This window comes from Phascolarctos cinereus, unplaced genomic scaffold, assembly GCF_003287225.1.
Source record: "Phascolarctos cinereus isolate Bilbo 61053 unplaced genomic scaffold, phaCin_HiC Scaffold_1;HRSCAF=81, whole genome shotgun sequence".
Taxonomy (NCBI): Eukaryota; Metazoa; Chordata; class Mammalia; order Diprotodontia; family Phascolarctidae; genus Phascolarctos; species Phascolarctos cinereus.
In genome coordinates, this window is record NW_027555514.1 from 15,920,244 (window position 1) to 15,938,429 (window position 18,186).

Consider the following 18,186-nt stretch of genomic DNA (forward strand, 5'->3'; position numbering starts at 1 on the left):
GGCTGAATCCTTCCTCTCCTTTGCCCTCCATATCCAACCACCAACTCTACAAATATTTCTGAAGTCCTTTCTCCCAGTGGGGGACCCTGAGGTTGCAGAGACAGAGGCACACAGAGGTAGCTCTGCTCTCAGGAAGCTTGCAACCTGATGGGGTGAGGTGGAGATGGTCGAGATGGAGTCAAGGACACCATGAACTAGGACACCAGGGAGGGGCAGTCCCACACCCCCATGAGTCTTCCTCTTCATTTCCACAGCTGTCCCTCAGGCATCTATCCCATCAAATAATGTACTCTGAACCTGAGTCCAAATCCCAGTTCTCTTCCTTACTGCCTTGGGCCATCTACCAGATGAGGGAGGGGGATTCTTTGGTCTCTGAGCTCCCCGCCCCCCCCAAATCACATGATCCTGGTTGCTTTTTTTTTCTTTTTGGGGGTTGGGGGGGTGTTGACCTCTACTCCAATCTATATCAGCTAGGTGGCACATCAGAAAGAGTACTAGGAGCAAAATCAAGAAGACCTGAGTTCAAATACAGCCTCAGATGCTTACTAAGCCCTGCAATCTTGGACAAGTCTCCTCATCTGTAAAATGGGGATAACAACAGCACCTGCCACCCAGGGTAGTTGTGAGGGTCTATGAGATAACACTTGTTGCCAGCGGCCGACGTGGTGCAAGACAGAGCGGTGAAAACAATGGGGAAGGGGAAATGGAGAAAGAAAAGTTGGGCTAGGCGAGTCTGAGATTAATGCTCAAGACTAGTTTATTTCAGCAATTTTCTGATTGTATACCCGTAGAAAAACAGCTTTGTACCATGAGAAATGATCTATAAGCGCTGATTCATAACATACACAAACTAAGTGGTTAAGGATCCTCATTTTCTCTTGAGAAAGTAGTTTTAATGCCAAATTTCCTGTCTATTGTTTCCCTGCCCAGTTCTTAGTATTATCTGCCCTAGTCAGCCACCTGGCCTCAAGGCTAGGCATGAATAAGAATTTAGAATCAACAAACTATAACAAGTGGAATTGGGGCAAGAGTCAAGGGAACGTTTATCCCGAGGCAAGCCTCTATACATACTGACCCCTTAAGTCTATAAGGACTTAGAGATTTTCCATAAGGCCTGGGCTCCCTACAATTTCTGAAGCTCTTTGTGAATCTTAAAGAGCTATCTACATGCGAGCTATGAGTACTATTCTACTTGTGGGTGATAATAGTAGCTAGTTTTATATAGTGTTTTAAGGTTTGAAAAGCTCTTTACAAATGTTATCTTATTTGGTCCTCTCAACAACCCTGAGAAATAGGTGCTATTATTATCCCCATTTTAAGGATGAGTAAGCTGAGGTAGACCCAGGTTAAGTGATTTGCCCAGGGTCATGCGGCCCAGGTCTAGCTCTATCCCTAGCTCAGGGTCACCACTAGGGACATTAATTATGGTTCTGTGCTGCAATACTCCTTAACAGCCTATGAGTATGGGGGAGGGCTCAGGGACTGGGGATAGCCCTCAATCCAGAAATTACAAGTCCTTATTCTGCCCTAGGGCTCCGTCTTCTCATGCCAGATTTTTATAGTTTCTTTTTTGGCCTGATGGATCCATCACTTTTTAATATTCTTGCCATCCCTGCTTCTGCTAGCTATCGGATCTTTCAAAGTTGCTGGCTCCAATCTACATGGGCTGGGAAACTACCTAGATATTTTGTTAAAATTGTGTCCAAAAAAAAAAAAAAGGTCTTAAGTGAGGGTCCAAGGGGCTCTTCTGTAAATAAGGTGCTTGAGCTTTAGGACATGGTCTTGTCAACTTCTGTTTTTAGATGCCCCTGGACATGTGGAGACGGCTGTGAAAGGATGCTGGATATGGAAGAAGAGGCCTTAGGTTCAAATCCCTTTACTTGTTAGCTGTGTTCAATTATTGGTCAGATTCTCACATGGGGGCGGGCAGAGCCAATAGTAATGGGTAGAAGATGCAAAGAGACAAACTGAGGCTTGATGTCAGGACTGGGAGTGGGGCAAGAAACACTCTGTAAAAATGAAAGCTGGCCAAAAGTGTCATGGGCTCCCCTAGAGGTGTTGGGGGTTTCCGGGAAGAGGCTGGATGCCCACCTGTCAGGAGAGTCATGGCAGAGATTCCTTTGTTTAGGGCTTGTACTAGATGCTGCCAAAGGCCTTTCTAATTCTCAAATTCTGTGACAGTTGTGTGACCTTGGACAAGTCACTTTTCTGAGCTTCAGTTTCCTCTTCTACCAAACAAGGGAACTGGACTTGGTGTTCTCTGAAGTCCCTTCTAGTTCTACCATCTTTGATCCTATTTCATTTGCTTCAGGCACATTCCAGAGAGTTGAAGTTACTAAATAAAAGATGTCAGCTTAAGTGGAGCACAATTATTTCACACCAGTGTGTACCATCTTTGCTACTGTTCTTATGTCAATGCTTGGGCTTAGGGTGTCCCCCCAGGTAGAGTGTAAGCTTCTTGAGGGCAGTAAGGAATAAGCTCCTCTCCTTCCTTTGATCCCAAGTACCCCCTCAGAGTCCTGAGCACACAGAAAGCCTTCATTAAATGCATATTGACTAGACGAAGTCCTCCCGGTCTGCTGCGTTGGCCAATGGCCTGGCACACAGTTACCCTGAGTCTGCACTGAGCCACAGCAGGAGTTTCTCTCAGTAGTCAGCAGTGTCTGCTTCAATGCCTGTGTAACTCTAATTTTAGAGTGAACACTACCCCCAGAGTTAGGGTTTGAAGTGCATCTGAAGTAAATGAAATGATACCAAAGAAGATGGAGCTGGAAAGGACTTCAGAGAACTTAGGTTCTTGGGTCCCCTGGATGCAAAGGGGCCCCACAGGTACCAGGGCTGGGGATGCATTCTATAGGGCAGGCCCACGACTTATGGGCTCCATCAGAGAGAAGAATGAGTGAGTAGGCTTGCAGATTACTGATCTGTCCTTGTAGATACTGTCTAGGTATTTGGAGACACCCAGAGCTAAGGCCCAGGAAGCGGCTATGCCCTGACATAACAACAATCCTTTGCTCTCTGGATGATCTCACCCTTTGGTAAAATGTATTGCTTTGACCGGCACCAGGTGTTCACTGAGGGATTTATGATTTTCATATTAAGCCATAACTGCTTAGATTTGTTGGAGCTCCCACTATTTCCCAGGGACCTGAGAGTTAATGTGCTGCAGATAAAGCAGTCTACCAAAGTCTCCTGATATGCTAACAATTCCTGCATTCCTCTGCTTGTGTAACCAAACCAAATACTGCATCTTTGTTCTCTGCCCCCCCCACTAACTCTGGCTCTGCACCCAGCTGAATAATCACAGGGCTCAATGACCCTGAAGACTTAAGACAGCCAGCGCAAGAAGTGTTCCCACAGGACCCAGGAATGCCCGCATTGTCCGTGTTGTGGGAACAGCTAGGAATGATTGGGTTGTTGTCCACCCACTTGTGGTTTGTGTATATATATATATATATATATATATATATATATATATATATATATATATATATATATATATATATATATATATATATAAGACCTGCCTTGGTGCCTGTGTGTTAAGCTCTCCTTCACAGGAGGGTGGGCTTCTGCTTGCAAACATTTTCCTCACTCTGAGATTAATTAAACTTCTGTTTAATCCCTGACACACCTGCCTCTGGTCTGCTGTGGTCAGCTCAGGCCATTTCGAGGTTAGAGGCTGGTTCCGGATGGGTTGACAACATACAAGGGCTATTTGGAGGGGTCCCCTGTGAGAAGCTGGAGCTCAAAGATCCACAGATGACACCAAGCTAGCGGGATCTCATGGCCACTGGGTCCAAATCCCAAAGAATCCCCACCCCCACAGACGTGGCAAGTGGCCCTCCACCTTCGGCTCATAGACCTCCAGCGAGGGCTGAGGGGGAAGATCCTGGGCAGTCCCTTGGGAGGCAGCTGATTTCACTTTGTCATGCCACTGAGAGCTCTTCCTGGCTTCAACCCTAAATTTGCCTTTGGTTGCTTCTTTGTGACTTCAACATACTGCTTCGTTCTGCCCTCTGGGGCTAAGCAGAGCAATCCAATCCCTGTTCCACATGACAGACCTTGAAAGCCTTGGAGACAGCTCCCATGTCTTCCCTGAGTCTTCTGTTCTAAACTTCAGTAGGGTCTGCAATGAATCTTCTGGGGGCGAGAGCTGGAGGCCAGTCACCAGCTTTGCTGCTCCACTTTGACAATGTTCTTCTGGAAATGAAGCCCCCCAAACCGAGCAAAGCAACCCAGGGGGTTAGTCTTCCCAGGGTAAAATGGAGGAGAACCTCTTTGCAACTTTCACCCATGGCTTCAGTTCCGGCTTTAGGGGCTGAGAACGAAGTTCATCCCTCTCCCTGCTGACAGCCCCCATTCCACAGAAGACAAGGTTAAAGTCCTTAGAAAGAGTTTGCCTAAGGTCACACACACAGAGCTGGGGTTTAAAACTCAGGCATTTTAAATGCCAAACCAAAACACTTTCCATCAGGTAACACAAGTTCTCAGGTATTGGCATTTCAGGCAAAATTTAAGACCAGGGTGGCTGGCACTGGATTGAAAAATACTACTTTAACTCATGATGGAAAATGCTATCCACATATAGAGAAAGAACTATGGAGTCTGAATGCAGATAGAAGCATACTATTTTCTCTCTCTTTTTTTCTTTCTCATGGTTTTTCTCTTTGGTTCTGATTCTTCTTTACAATATGACTGTTGTGGAAATATGTTTAATATGATTGTACGTGTATAGCCTATATCAGATTGTATGCCATCTTGGGGAGGGAGATGGGGGGGGGATTTTAGAACTCAAAAATCTTGTAAAAGTAAATGTTGAAAACTAAAAATAAATAAATAAAAATGCTACTTTAGCTTAAAAAAAATTCAGACCATTTATTTTAAGTGCAATATGGCCCTCCCTTTACTGTAGGCAGCACAGTCCAAAGGAAAACTCACTGATTTGTAAGTCATATGACTTTGGTGCAAATCTATCTTCTGATGCTTGTGATCTGTGTGACCTTGGACAAATCACTTATAAACTCCCTGGGCCTCAGTTTCTTCATCTGTAAAATGAGGGGGTAGGAATAGATGGCCTCAGAGGTCCATTCTATTAATTAGGGGGTTCATGAGATTAAAACTATTTTTGTAATAATATTAAGATGTTTCCGTTTCTAATACAGTAAATAGAAGGCATTTATTAAGCACCTGTATTATGTGCCAGGCTCTGTTCTAGGAGCTGGGGGAAGAAAGGGGAAAATGAAGCCATCCCTGCCCTCAAATAGCTTACATTCTAACAGGGTAGAGTCTACCCTGTAGACATGATAGAAATCATTTTGTAAATGAATATGAGGTGGTTTGGAAAGAGAAGGCACCAGACTTCCATGCCTAGATCTTCTGTGAACCGTGGGAAGAGTCATGAATAATAATTGGCATAAAGTCCAGGCCCTTGGATAAAGACTGAGCTCTGTCCATTCCCCTGCTCCCACTGCCAGAGCAAAAAAAAAAAAAAGAGTGTTGGTCATTCAAACCAGCATTTTTTCCTACTATTTAACAGCTAGGTCCTAGATCCTTAGCAGGGCTTCTTGGACTCTCAGGGCCATGAAACATTATTTAGCTGAGGAATCTGGAGGCCAAACTGAAGGAACCGCTGTGAGAAGATTCTTAGAGCCAATCTGATGTCAAATTGAGCCAATTCAACAAACATTTCTTAAGCACCTACTATGTACAGAGATAGGGGTATGGGGTGTTCAGGGCTCACTAGCACCTCTGGTGTGAGGGCTGGCCAAGCTATTTTCAGGGTTGCTCCCTCACTTTTCGTGTCCACCTTCATCTAACTCTCAGCCATGGCTTCAAGAAGTTGTAGCATGTGCAGCAGCCACTAAACCAGGTTGAGGGTAAGTGACAGACCTCAAACCTGTGGGTGAGTTAGTGGGGTGACTATCCCAAGCATGTGAAGACTTCCCCCACCCCACCCCGTGGGATGGGCGGATGAGAACAATTTGTTCCAATGGCCATTAAAGTGGCTGAAGCAGGTGCTGTAGAGGCTTAGAGCTTGGTCAAACATCAAAGATGCCAAGATCATCCCCAACATCCTGGGCTGTTGCCAGGCTTTTGTCCTGCCCCTGGACTTTGATGACTCAGGAAGAGAGAGTGAGGCTGATAACTTTGTTCAGCTCTGCCTCACTTAAATCCAATTCACCCATAAGTCAAGATGTCATGATATCCTCTTAGGAAACGAAGGACAAAACCACAGCCATGTGCAAGACCCAGGGCTAGGTTCTGGAGACAAAAAATGACTTACTTCCCCCCCCCCCAAGGAATTTACTTTCTACTGGTGAAGGACAGAGTTGGGCAACATATCCATTGATAAATACAAGATGAGGTAGAGTATGATGGGGCAAAAGGGTGATCTAAGCAAGATGCCCCAGGAAAACTTGAGGAAGGAAGGGTGCTTTCAGCTGAGAAACATGGAAGCCTTCATGAATTCCTCAGCCAGCATCAGAGAACCAGGTCAGCAAGAACCTCATCTGTTCAAATAAGAAGACATACGTGTCTTCCATTGATACAAACCCAGAATCCAACATCCCAGGCTCATAGATTATTTTCACGATCTGCCCCCTCATCCTGTCATTTTTCTCCTCCCCCTCATCGGTCCCATTAGTCATCTTGGAATTGGAGCCCTAATGTTCTTGGCTTTTGAGACTTAATCGGATTTAGTCACGAACAAGAAAATAAGTCTCTCATCTCCCCTTTCCTGGCTGGAGTAAAATAATATTTGCAAACAATTTTCATTTTGACAAAAAAAAGAAGCCTTGGTATTTTCAACAAACTGGTGGCAACATTCTGGGACAGCGGCTGAAAGATAGCTGTCCTTCATCCAATGTAAAAGCCACTGTCTCTTCATGTACTCAGTTGTCTTTCCATTAATGGAGATGCACTACATCCCTTTGAGTTGGTTTTCCTATGGATGGTGATGAAACGATGCTGTGCTTTCTCCAGCTCCCCCCTGAAGATCCAGGGCACCCAGAGTCACAGCTGAGAGGCCAAGGGCATAACCATTACAAACCTCCTTGGCCCTAAGCTCTCACCTATCACTATAGTTTCATTCTTTGGTTTCAGTTGTGAACAATATTGCTTCATGTTTCTTCCCTGGAGGCTTACTAGGTTCTCATTCCATTGCAGTGAAAGACAACCAAATACATATTGTTGACTTAGGGGCTTTTAGACTGGATGAAGGACAACGGTCTTTCAGCTGCCGTTCTAGGATGTTGCTACTAGTTTTTTGAAAATACTGAGGCTTCATTCACTCTAAACAAACTATCTGCTCAGACAGATTCATGCTATGTGGCTTTGGGCAAGTTACTTAACTTTTTTTGCCTCAGTTTTCTCAACTGTAAAATGAGGATAATAATACCATCTACCTCACTGAGCTGTTGTGAGGATGAAATGAAATATTTGTAAAGTACTCTGCACAGTGCCTGACACACAGTAATGCTATATAAATGCTTATTCCCCTTCCCTCCTTTTCCTTGGTGCCATCTGTCTTTTTCAATAATAAAAGCATTTTATTCCTCTTAAAGACATTCTCTAGTGCCTGGTACTCAGTAGGTATTTAAAAATAGGGGAAATGATGTTGGGAATCATGCTGTGACATTCCACAAAAAAAAATGATCCCTTGTTTTTTAGTCCTGGTCTCTACTGGGGTAGGCTATGTCTGCTTTGGATCTATCCCCTCCTCTTGTCTTCCACCCCCTTTTCCTTTTTTTTTTCTGGAAACTGTTGGAAATTTCCATGCCCCAGACTGGAAACTTCCATCACTCATATGTTTACAAAATGGCACCTCACTGGTGAATCCCCCATGTTTTGGCCCATGACATCATAGACTGAGGAACTAATTAGACTTCCAGGACCTGTCCCCTTTCTAAAAACCCATGGCTCTCATCGGTATCATGTAGTACCATAGTTGTATCCCACTCTTGTCCCCAGTGAGAAGATGGCCTGGTTGTAGTCTCAATATTCCCACCCCCAGAGTGTCTTCTTCAGAATTCCCTTGCGTAAGCTAAAAAACCAGAATCAAGTTTTATGGCTTCAAGTATTCATTGGTCTGAATCGTACATGAACCCTTCTTTAAGTCCCCAAATGGCTGAAAAAGACCGGTACTGATACCAACATTGATTGCCCTAAGGAAAAAAAAAAGTTTTTCTTGAACAAATATGGTTTTCCCCCCACATAGAGTGTTTGGAAGAAATGAGGATTTGAGCTGGAATAAACAGTAAGTTCTGGGATAAACAACTGAAATATTATGTTCTAATAGCAACAGACATTTTGTAAAAGTCCCTCCAGTCTGCTCCACCCCCTGTCTTTGGGAAATATAGGTCAACCCCATGGACACTTTTCCCCAGGCTCTGTTAGCTCTCTGTTTCTTCAATACTGTCACATAGGAAGAGCAAGCAACTAGGACAGATGGCATGAATTCAAGGTAACCTTTAAACCTGGAGCTTCTTGAGATCAGGGACTGACTTTGGCCTTTCTTCACGTCTCCAGAACTTAGCAGAGGGCCTGAGACCTGGCCAGTGATTACTAAATGCTCGTCAACAAGACTGACTGGTAATTCTTTAATTTCATCTTGTGCCTCATTAGATGTACAATTGTTTGGCATAGGACACAACAAATATGATGTCTAATATCATGTGGGACTTTTGCCTACACATACCTACACATGGCCAAGAATATATGCGCACGCCCACACACGCCTGCGCATACACAGGCACGATATTTTTAAATTTCCAAAAAGGTCTGTGAACTTGAGTTGGAATGATGAGATTATGGAGCACCTGGGTTTTAGTCCTACCTTAGCCATTGGTAGCTGTGTGCTACACAAGCTTTGGACCTTGAACAACTCACTTAAGGTCTCCAAACCTCAGGTTCACCACCTATAAGATGGAGATCACAATGTCTACCCTGTCTACCTTCCACTGCTGTATGACAAATGAATGAATATAAATGTGAGAGCCCTTTGAAAAACCATGAAACTCTACTCTTTTCTATAGTAGTATGGCTAATCTAATTATACAAACATTTGTTAGGTAGATACCAGATTCAGAGCACTGTGCTGGACATTGGAGGAGATACCAAGTTTAGATAAGATTTGGTTCTTGCACAAATGTAACTTAAAGTCTAGGACACATACACAGATAACAACTGTATCATGAAATACATGACTCTGGAATCCCTCACCAACCCCAGATTCCGTACTGGTGTGTTTGGGGTAATTATGGTTATGTAAATGTAATTCAAGCCCCCATCGGTGTATTCTTTTCTCTTAGACCAGGAACTATAAATCAAATAATAAAAAAATTTAAGACAAAATAGAAAAGTAAAAGTAAATGGTAAAAGAAGAATCAATCTCCTATCAATCTTCCAAAGACTTCCATACCACCAAGTTGGGAAGTTGGGAACACTGTGTGGACAATGCCTGATCCTACTGTTGCATCCTGACTGCCACATTTCTTATGGATCCATCTCCTAGCAACCAGCCATGCTTCCCAGTTGCTCAATTTGATCTCCACAGCTGCTGCTCTCTGCTTCTAATGCCGTTGTTTTTTTGTTTCTCCACAGAGCTGGTAGGCTTACTCTCCTCTGCCAATCAGCTGTTGCTGATATTCTTAGTTAGGACCAAAAGACCTAAAGGTCAAGATGATTTCTTCCAACCATGATCGCTTCCCATCCCTCACAGCCTCCTGGAAGGACTTAGTAATACCAGAAGAGAAGGAGCACAACTCTCTCGTATAGCTGCATTCAGTTCACCATCACCTTTACACTGTAGCACAAAAACAAAACTAACAAACATTTATTAAGTGCTTACTGTGTTCCAAGCTCATTATAAGTGGTCTAGAGAAGTGTAAAAACAAAGTGTTCAATTAAGTACACCAGAGGAAAAGTTGTTACTAACTGGCAAGGTCAGGCAAAACTCCATAGAGGGTGTGGAATTGGAGTTCAGCTTTAAAAGATAGATAGGAATTGAGTAGAGAGTACATTTTAGAAGATGGAGATACAAATTTGCCTATAGTAGGTCCATCCTTCTCTTATTAACACCTTTCTTCTAGTCTGTGTCCTGTGGAATTCCCTCCACTTATCCTAAGTACAGAAGAGTCAAACTCAAATATTTGAGGACACCTAACTAGAACATGTTCTGATATCATCCTGCTGGTCTCCTGTAGAAACACCCATTGATGGGGACCATCTGCTCTCCCCAGACCTGAGAATGTCAAAGCCCCTTTATAAAGCTACTGTATCATTGTTTTGCAAATAAGGAAGCCCAGGCTCAGGGAACTTGACAAGTTGCCCAGAACTAGAATCAAAATGAAAACCTCCTCCTGGTGTCTCATCTTATTAGCCTGATCACTGGAGAAGAGTTCTTAAGGAATGAAATTTCTCATTCTCAAATTCTATATTCTTAGGCATAAGACTCTCTATTTCTCTGCCTCCCTCCTCCCCATCTCTGTATCACTCTGTCTCTGTGTGTCTCTGTTTCTGTCACTCTGTATTTCTTTCCTCTGTGCCCCTGTCTCTCCCTCTTTTCTTTTTCAAAGGGCAATGGTATTTTCAGTGTTAAGAATCCATTTGGGGGAAAGTAGCTTCCAGCTACAGCCAATTAGCCCTGTTTTGGGCAGCAGCCTGGAGAATGGTGTCAGCACTCCCAGAAGTGCACTGCCTGCCTTTCTGGAAAGCTCTAGTTAGGTCTTTTGTTCCCGGAAAAGTGACGACAGATTGATAGCATTCCATTATCATTCGGTGAGTGTGTTACCCACCCTTGGTAATGCTTCTGTTGGGAGCACTTTGTTTATCACTCCCAGTTATTGGCTTCTTCCTTCTTTCAGGCCTCAGCTCCAACTCCCAACTGGGAAAGATTGTTTCAATGAACCAAGGATGGTCTGTTACCTAAAGAGGCCAAGAAGTAGAGAGCTCACATATATTTGTAATCTGTGGCCAGAAACCCTAGCTTTGGCTCTAAGTGGATTGAGTTCAATCTTAAAGTTTCTTTAAAAAAAAAATCTCTCTTTAGCTTCTGTCCCCACACAGGATAGCCCTAGGAACAGAATATAGCTTTTACCTAGATCACTACAGTTGTGGGTAGAAAGGGCTCTCAGCTCCTGCATAAGCACTCAGGTTAACCACATTTATGTGTGACGTAGGATAGCCTTTCTTTCTTCCCACAGAGAATGCAAGCTGCACAAAGGATTCACAGGAGCCCATAAACAGGCAAGCGTAGCTTGCCTTTCCTCTCCAATGAGTCTCGGGGATAAGCAGCCATGGAGAGCCCATCTTAGCTTTATCAATGGTGGTAACCATGGTAGTAATGCTTGTTGTGTTGTGTGGTTTGTCCTTCATTCTGGAAGAGGACCATGACATCAGGAAGATGATGCCATGACTTGCGAGTAAATTGGATCACAGCCATAGAATGGTGAGAGTCTGCGGACTATTCTTCTAGAGGGGTGTCATTAAACACAAACTGGCCATTACCAGGCCATTCCTTCATGGCACACTAAGGAGATGTTATTGGACCATAGATTGGGAGCTATACGGGACCTCAGAGTCTGACCTCCCCATTTACAGTAGAGGAAACTGAGGGCTAAAGAGATTAGGTAGCTTACCCAAGGTCATATGGATAGTAAACCTCAGAGGCAGGATTTGAACTCAGGTCCTCTGGCTCCAGAGTCAGTGAGTATTCTTTCTACTATACCACATTGCTTAAGCTATTCCTGATCACTCTCTCTATATATTTATATAACACTATGATTTACAAAGCTCTTTCCTTAGGAAAGCAACCTAGGAGGTAACGAGGGCAAATATTATTATCATATTCCCATTTTATCAACGAAGAAAACAAGGCTCAGGGAGGTTGTCCAAAGCAGTCATCCAATGTGGCTCAGAGTCACACAGTAAGAATTAGAGCCAGAGCTTGAACTTCAGGCTACAAGTCTAGAACTGTTTATAAGCTGCAGTAGACCTCAGTGCTGGAAGGAATAAATATTTGCCTACAGGCAGCTAAGTGCCTCAGGCAATGGGGCAATTTCTCTGTCTGGCTGGAGAAGACAAAGACAAAAATCTCTCCAGCCCTGGCTTCTTCAGAGCTCTCACTTCTCACTTGTGCCTCTGTCTAATGGAAACATCTCCAGCTTGCCATTCACTTAGGTCTCTGCTCATAGTCAAGCAAGACAGTTTCATTAGATTAGGGAAGAGCTTGGTAGTAACTGGGAACATTGTGGTAGTTAATATAAACCTCTCCCATAAATATTTTCACAATTGCCATAGCCCTGTCTTCCTATTTCCAGCTTCCCCATGGCACAGTTATCTCTTTTCCCTCCCTGTTACTTCTGAATTACTGGAGAGTCAACCCAGAAATTCAGTAGCTTATTATAAACTCTCTATCTCTACAAAGTATAAGAGCAGCGATCATCTCAGTCATCTCAGGTGAAGGGAATTAGGGGGCGGCTACCTGGAATGGACTTGGTCCGCTCCTGGATTGGATGGCCCCTAAAACACTGCACTGTGGCTTGAACATCATCAATGAAATGGCGGGACAGGAATTGGCTTCTTGCTGGCTGCTCCCAGCTCAAATAAATCCTATCATTTCAGGGTGACAGTTCTAGACTTGTAGCCTGAAGTTCAAGCTCTGGCTCTAATTCTTACTGTATGACTTGGAGCAACATTGGATGACTGCTTTGCACAACCTCCATGAGCCTTATTTTCTTCATTGATAAAATGGGAATATGATAACAATATTTGCCCTGGTTACCTCTTAGGTTGCTTTCCTAAGGAAAGAGCTTTGTAAATCATACAGGCAGAAAAATAGAAGGAAACCCTCAAAAACTGTCAGCCAAGACCAGAGGGGGATATAGCACAGTAACAGCCTTTTCACTCTGCAGCCATTCAATCCCCTTTGCCTTGATTTGCCCACTGACCAAGACAAGCCCTGGTGGTGAGTATTCACCTTCTCTCCAGCTTCCCAGACTCCAAATGAAGCCCAAACTGATAAGGAAACATGGCGCTCGCTCTCTCTCTCTCTCTTTCTCTCTCTCTCTCTCTCACCCAAACATTAGTAGTGTAGAATGAAGCCCCTGGCACCATTTTGCACATGAAGAAATAAAGCCCCAGAAGTTAGATGATTTGTCCAAGGTTGCACAGGTAGTAATTAGCAGACTCTTCTTCAAGAATAAAGGATGAACAACAACAAATGTAGAGCAAAGCTAGGATTTGAACCCAGGCCTTTGGATTGCTGATCCAACATTCTTTCTACTGCATCCTGCTGCTTCCCAGCTCATTTCCCACATATCCAAAGCTTGGAAGACAAAAAGCATAACTTTTTAATGAAGTTGATAAAATGGAAAAGAAGATTGAATTACTTCCTTTTTTTTTTTTACCAATTCAGTGACTCTAAGTTAATGGAATTTCAAATGATTATTGTACACAAGTCACATAGTAGATGGTTTTGGTGAGTTCAAACCTACAGTGATTCAGAAATTAAATGGAAAGGTCAATATCCAGAATATTATAGCAGGAGAGAAAAGTCGGAGGGTTAGCGAATTGCCTGGTAGAAGTGACACATGAATCCCTTTTGTCATCCTCCATAATGCTGGTTCCTTCCCTCTGTGATCATCTCCACTTGACCTTGTCTTGAGCTTGTTCAGATGTAGTTGGTAAGTGTTTCCTCTGTTAGATTGTGAGCTCCTCAAGGGCAGCGACTGTTTTCGTCTTTCTTTGTCTCACCAGCACTTAGCAATGTGCCTGGCACATAGTGGGCACTTAATAAATGCTTGTTGACAAGATGCATTGACTTGTTATGACCCTAGGCAGCAGTAGGTCAAAGATTCAGGACAAGAATCCAATATTACTAGAGGTCAAGCAAGTCTATGAACATGTGATAGGAGCTAGACCCTGGAGCTGGCTTGGTATGGGCACATGCCTAGCAATCAGAGGCCGTGGAGGGTCAGGGGTCAGAATCCAGAAGGGCAGCTAGCATCGTATCTTGGAGGTCAGAGCAAAACGATGGCTTGAAACCAGATGGGATATTAACAACAACTAAATGGCAAGTAAGGCTTGTAAGGTCTAAGAAAACAGTGATTGAGAGCAGGCAAGTCATCAGGAACCAGGAAATCCTCTCAAACCTTTCAAAGGCAATAGCAGTGAGGCCACGAGTCTACATACCAAGAGGTCACGATTGCAAGCAGGCCAATAGGCACAATTTACAGGTGGACTATAAGGTTAAGTTCTGGACTGCTCAGGAAGCCTCTTTACTACTTTCTGCTTGGGTAAAAACCAGTCCTGGCATGAAGGTAGCCCAGACCTCTCAAACAAAAGTTAAATGGGTACACTTGGATGGAAGAGAAAATGAGGAGAGAGTAGGGCAACATGGTCCAATGGGAAGAGCATCAGATTTTGGACGTTCTGCCACTTAATAGCTGGGTCCTTGGGAGAATCACTGAGCCTCTGAATCTCAGTGTCCACATCTTTAAAAAGAGCATGGATCAGATGCCTTTGGATTCTCTTTTAGGGATGAATCTACGGTCCTAGAAGAGATTTTGTAGGAGATCAGAGGAAGAACCCATGGTTTCCAAGAAGGGAGGATTCATGCCTTCTTACACCAATGCCATGAGCCTCCACATACTGAAGATGGCTTTAAAGCATCTCCTGTGTTCTGCCTCTCTCCCCTGTCTCTGTCTGTCTGTCTGTCTGTCTCTCTCAACAGCTGGCTTTACCTCTCTTCTCTGCCAGGTTCTAAGGCAGGACTTTTTAACCTCAGGGTCAGAGATTTGTTTAATTTATTAAATATACTTTGATGACTGTGTTTTGCTACAATTGGTTTCCTTTGTAGGAATACCTCTGTGTTGTTTTATGCATTTAAGAACAATGTTCTAAACAATTTATATAACAACATTATTATAAAGATAGTGAAGTTTGAAAGACTTAGAAATTCTGGTCAACACAGTGACACACCACAATTCAAGCTACTCATGATGAAAACATGCTGTGCACCTCCAGATAAGGAGCTGGTGGACACGGAGTATACACTGAAGCGTATTTCCTTTTCTTTCTTTTTTCTTTCCTTCTTTCTTTCTTTCTTTCTTTCTTTCTTTCTTTCTTTCTTTCTTTCTTTCTTTCTTTCTTTTTTTGGACGTGGCTAATGTGGGAATTTGCTTTGCATGATTTTATAATGGGCTTTGCTCTTCTTGCTTTATCAATGGGTGGAGGAGGGGGAAGGAGGAGTGAGAGAATTCGGAAATGCTAATCAAATCAAATTGATTTAAAAAAAAAGGCCATTGTTCCAAACAGGGCTCCCATGAGCTTCATCAGCCTGCTAAAGGGGTCCATGGTATTGAAAAGGTTAAGAACTCTCGATCTAAATGCTTCAGTTCATCCCTATGTGTCATGCAAGAGAAAGGATCTATAAACTAATTCCCGTTAAGGCATTAGCAACTCACCACGTTGCCCACCCCCAAGCATTTTCAAAAGAAGACTCTGTCAATTCCTTTGCAAAGTGGGCCTTGCTTTCTTCAGGCACCCATGCCTCCCCTGCTCTGGAACGGATAGAGGCAACCCCTTCTCATTGCTTGTCCCCACAAACAGTACTGAAAAGGAAAACAGAGAATGCTTGCAAGATTCTAATTCAGTGCAAGCTGTTGGCTTTGGTTTCCTCGGTGCTCATCAGAAGTGAGGCAGGAAAGCTGTTTGTTCACTGTTGAATTTTTCATCAAAGGTGGTCGTAGAAAGGATAGCTAGGAGAGCTGAAAATGTATCCTAATAATGAACTAATCGTCGTTAAAAAAGAAAAAAAGAGACTTGGCACTTGAGTAGAGGGAGTTTATTATTTGACAAGTCACCGGGGGATTTCGTGCTTTCCCGTGTGGATGCCTTGTCAAAATGCCAAACTATTCTCTGCAGTGTTTCCTTTTTTTTTTTTTCAAATAATCCTGCGTTATAAAAGGGCAACATTTTCCAGAAGTTTTATACATAATGCACATCCCCTTGCCTTTCTGGAGTTAGTCCAAGTCTTAAAAAGGATTGAGATAATTTTTTAAAAGCTTAATCAGGCATTTCTTTGAATTCCTCCTTGAAACAGATAGCATGTCTTTTTTTTTTTTAAGCACCAATAGTCTCCGGGTGAACCATGGAACAGGATACCTCCCCTTCCTCCAAGCTTGAAGTTGAAGATCACCCAGAGATAAATAGAGGGGTCCAAGTTGGGTATGAGAAGGCTGTGACCCATCACAGTAGAAGATGCTGAAAGGATGTCACCAGAGAAAGGCAGGACCAGGAAAAGGAAAAAAGGAATGGACTTGGGAGAATGAGTTGTCCATGGACTTCTTGTGTCCTCCAAGACTCAAGAGGCCTAGAGTATGGGTTCTTATTCTGCACAGGTCATGAACCCCATGGCTATCTGGTAAAACCTGTGGGTTCCTTCTCATAGTCATGTTTTAAATTCATCAAATAAGATACATGGGGTTACAAAAGAAACCAACTATATTGAAATACAGTTATCAAAAAAAATTTTTAAAGTCCATAGACCCCAGGTTAAAAACTCCTGATCTAGAGAAAAGGCCCCAATCCATTTGAAGTATTCCTATGGTGAACTTATGAGAGGACACCACCAAGGTTCCAGTGGTATGGACAGGTGTGAGTGGGCTATGATCTGCCTCATCAAAGGGAATATCTACATTGATGAATCCCAGAGGCATTGGTATGTTAGTAGATTTCTGTACTAGAGATGATTATAAGAAAAATTGTACAGAAGGATGGCCTGAGGAAATAGTGCCCACATAAAGATAACTTCAACATGAAGTGAGATGAGATCTCAGCTCAAACCAAGAAAAAACACTCGTACCCATTTTAATAATCTCTAGAATTTCAAGCAAGAGCAGAGACATGGAGAGCCGGTTTCCCATCCATGTCTGCTATTTCCAAATTTTTCTGTTCCACCTCTTTAGAGTGCCCTCTCTCTATCTGTTTCCTGAAAGTAGCCCTGGGACCTGCTTGCAGAGATGTGCAGTCAGGTCAACCTTCTCTCCACCAATCAGGTGTCATGTCTTTCTCATCAATCTGTGCATCAATCTGTGGAAAGCCCCAGGTTTGGGTGGAAGCTGGCTAACATGTAAAATGAAGCATTGGACTAGATGACCTCCAAGGTCCCTCCCAGCTGCACATCTATGAGCCTAGGAATTTGATCCTCCCAGTTAGGGTTTTCTGAGTCCTCCTTAGCAGTTTACCCTTAAGGGTGTGCTTCCTTTCATCATTTTCTCATGGATTTTTGATTTGCCAGCATTGAGAGAAGCTTCCAGAGTGGATATAGTTAGAAACATGGGTCGAGAGTCCAACTTTGATGCTTACTGATTACATCCCTAAGTAAGCTCTTGCCTTACACCAGTGCCATAAGCCTCAACAAACTTAAGCTGTTTTCTGAGCATCTCCTGTGTTCTCTGTCTCTCTCTGTCTCTGTCTCTCTCTCTCTATCTCTCTGCCTGTCTCTCAACAGCTAGCTTTATCTCTCTTCTCCTCTTCCAGTTCCTAAGGTGGGACTCTTTATCCTCAGGTTTGCATAGCTCTTGGAGACTCACTTTCCTCTTCTGCAAAATGGTGATGGTGATGCCCATTTCCTAGTTCTGTGAAGGAGCATAAATAAGATGCCATATGTATGCAAAGGACTTTGTAGACCTTAAAGTGCTATGCACATATCATGTCCTTTTAATTTGTTTGGCATCTGCATGATGTAGGAGAAAGAGTACCAGAACCAGAGTTAAGAAAGATCTAGATTATGTCTTACCTCTGATGGTTACTCTGTGTGACTCCCTAACCTTCCTGAGCCTGGGCCCTCCTTAGCACTTAGCACTTAAGAAGTCTAAAATGCCAGCAATTGGGAGCGATGGTGGATATTTCTTTTAATAGGAAAAATACTTCTGGAGATCCTTGTGTGTCCTTGATAATGAGACCTGGACTTTGGTTTGTCAAGAATAGCATGCTGTGTTCTTCTTCAGTCATGTGTACTTTATTTTTCTTATGTTTTGTTTTTGTTTTTAGAAATTGTTAACTTGTATTTCTGTTACCTTAATTTCAAAATATATCTGCCCCCCCCACTTCCTATGTCACCCAGATTGAAAAAGAGAGGGGAAAAAAAATCAGTTCAACAGAAATAACCATTTGGTTCTG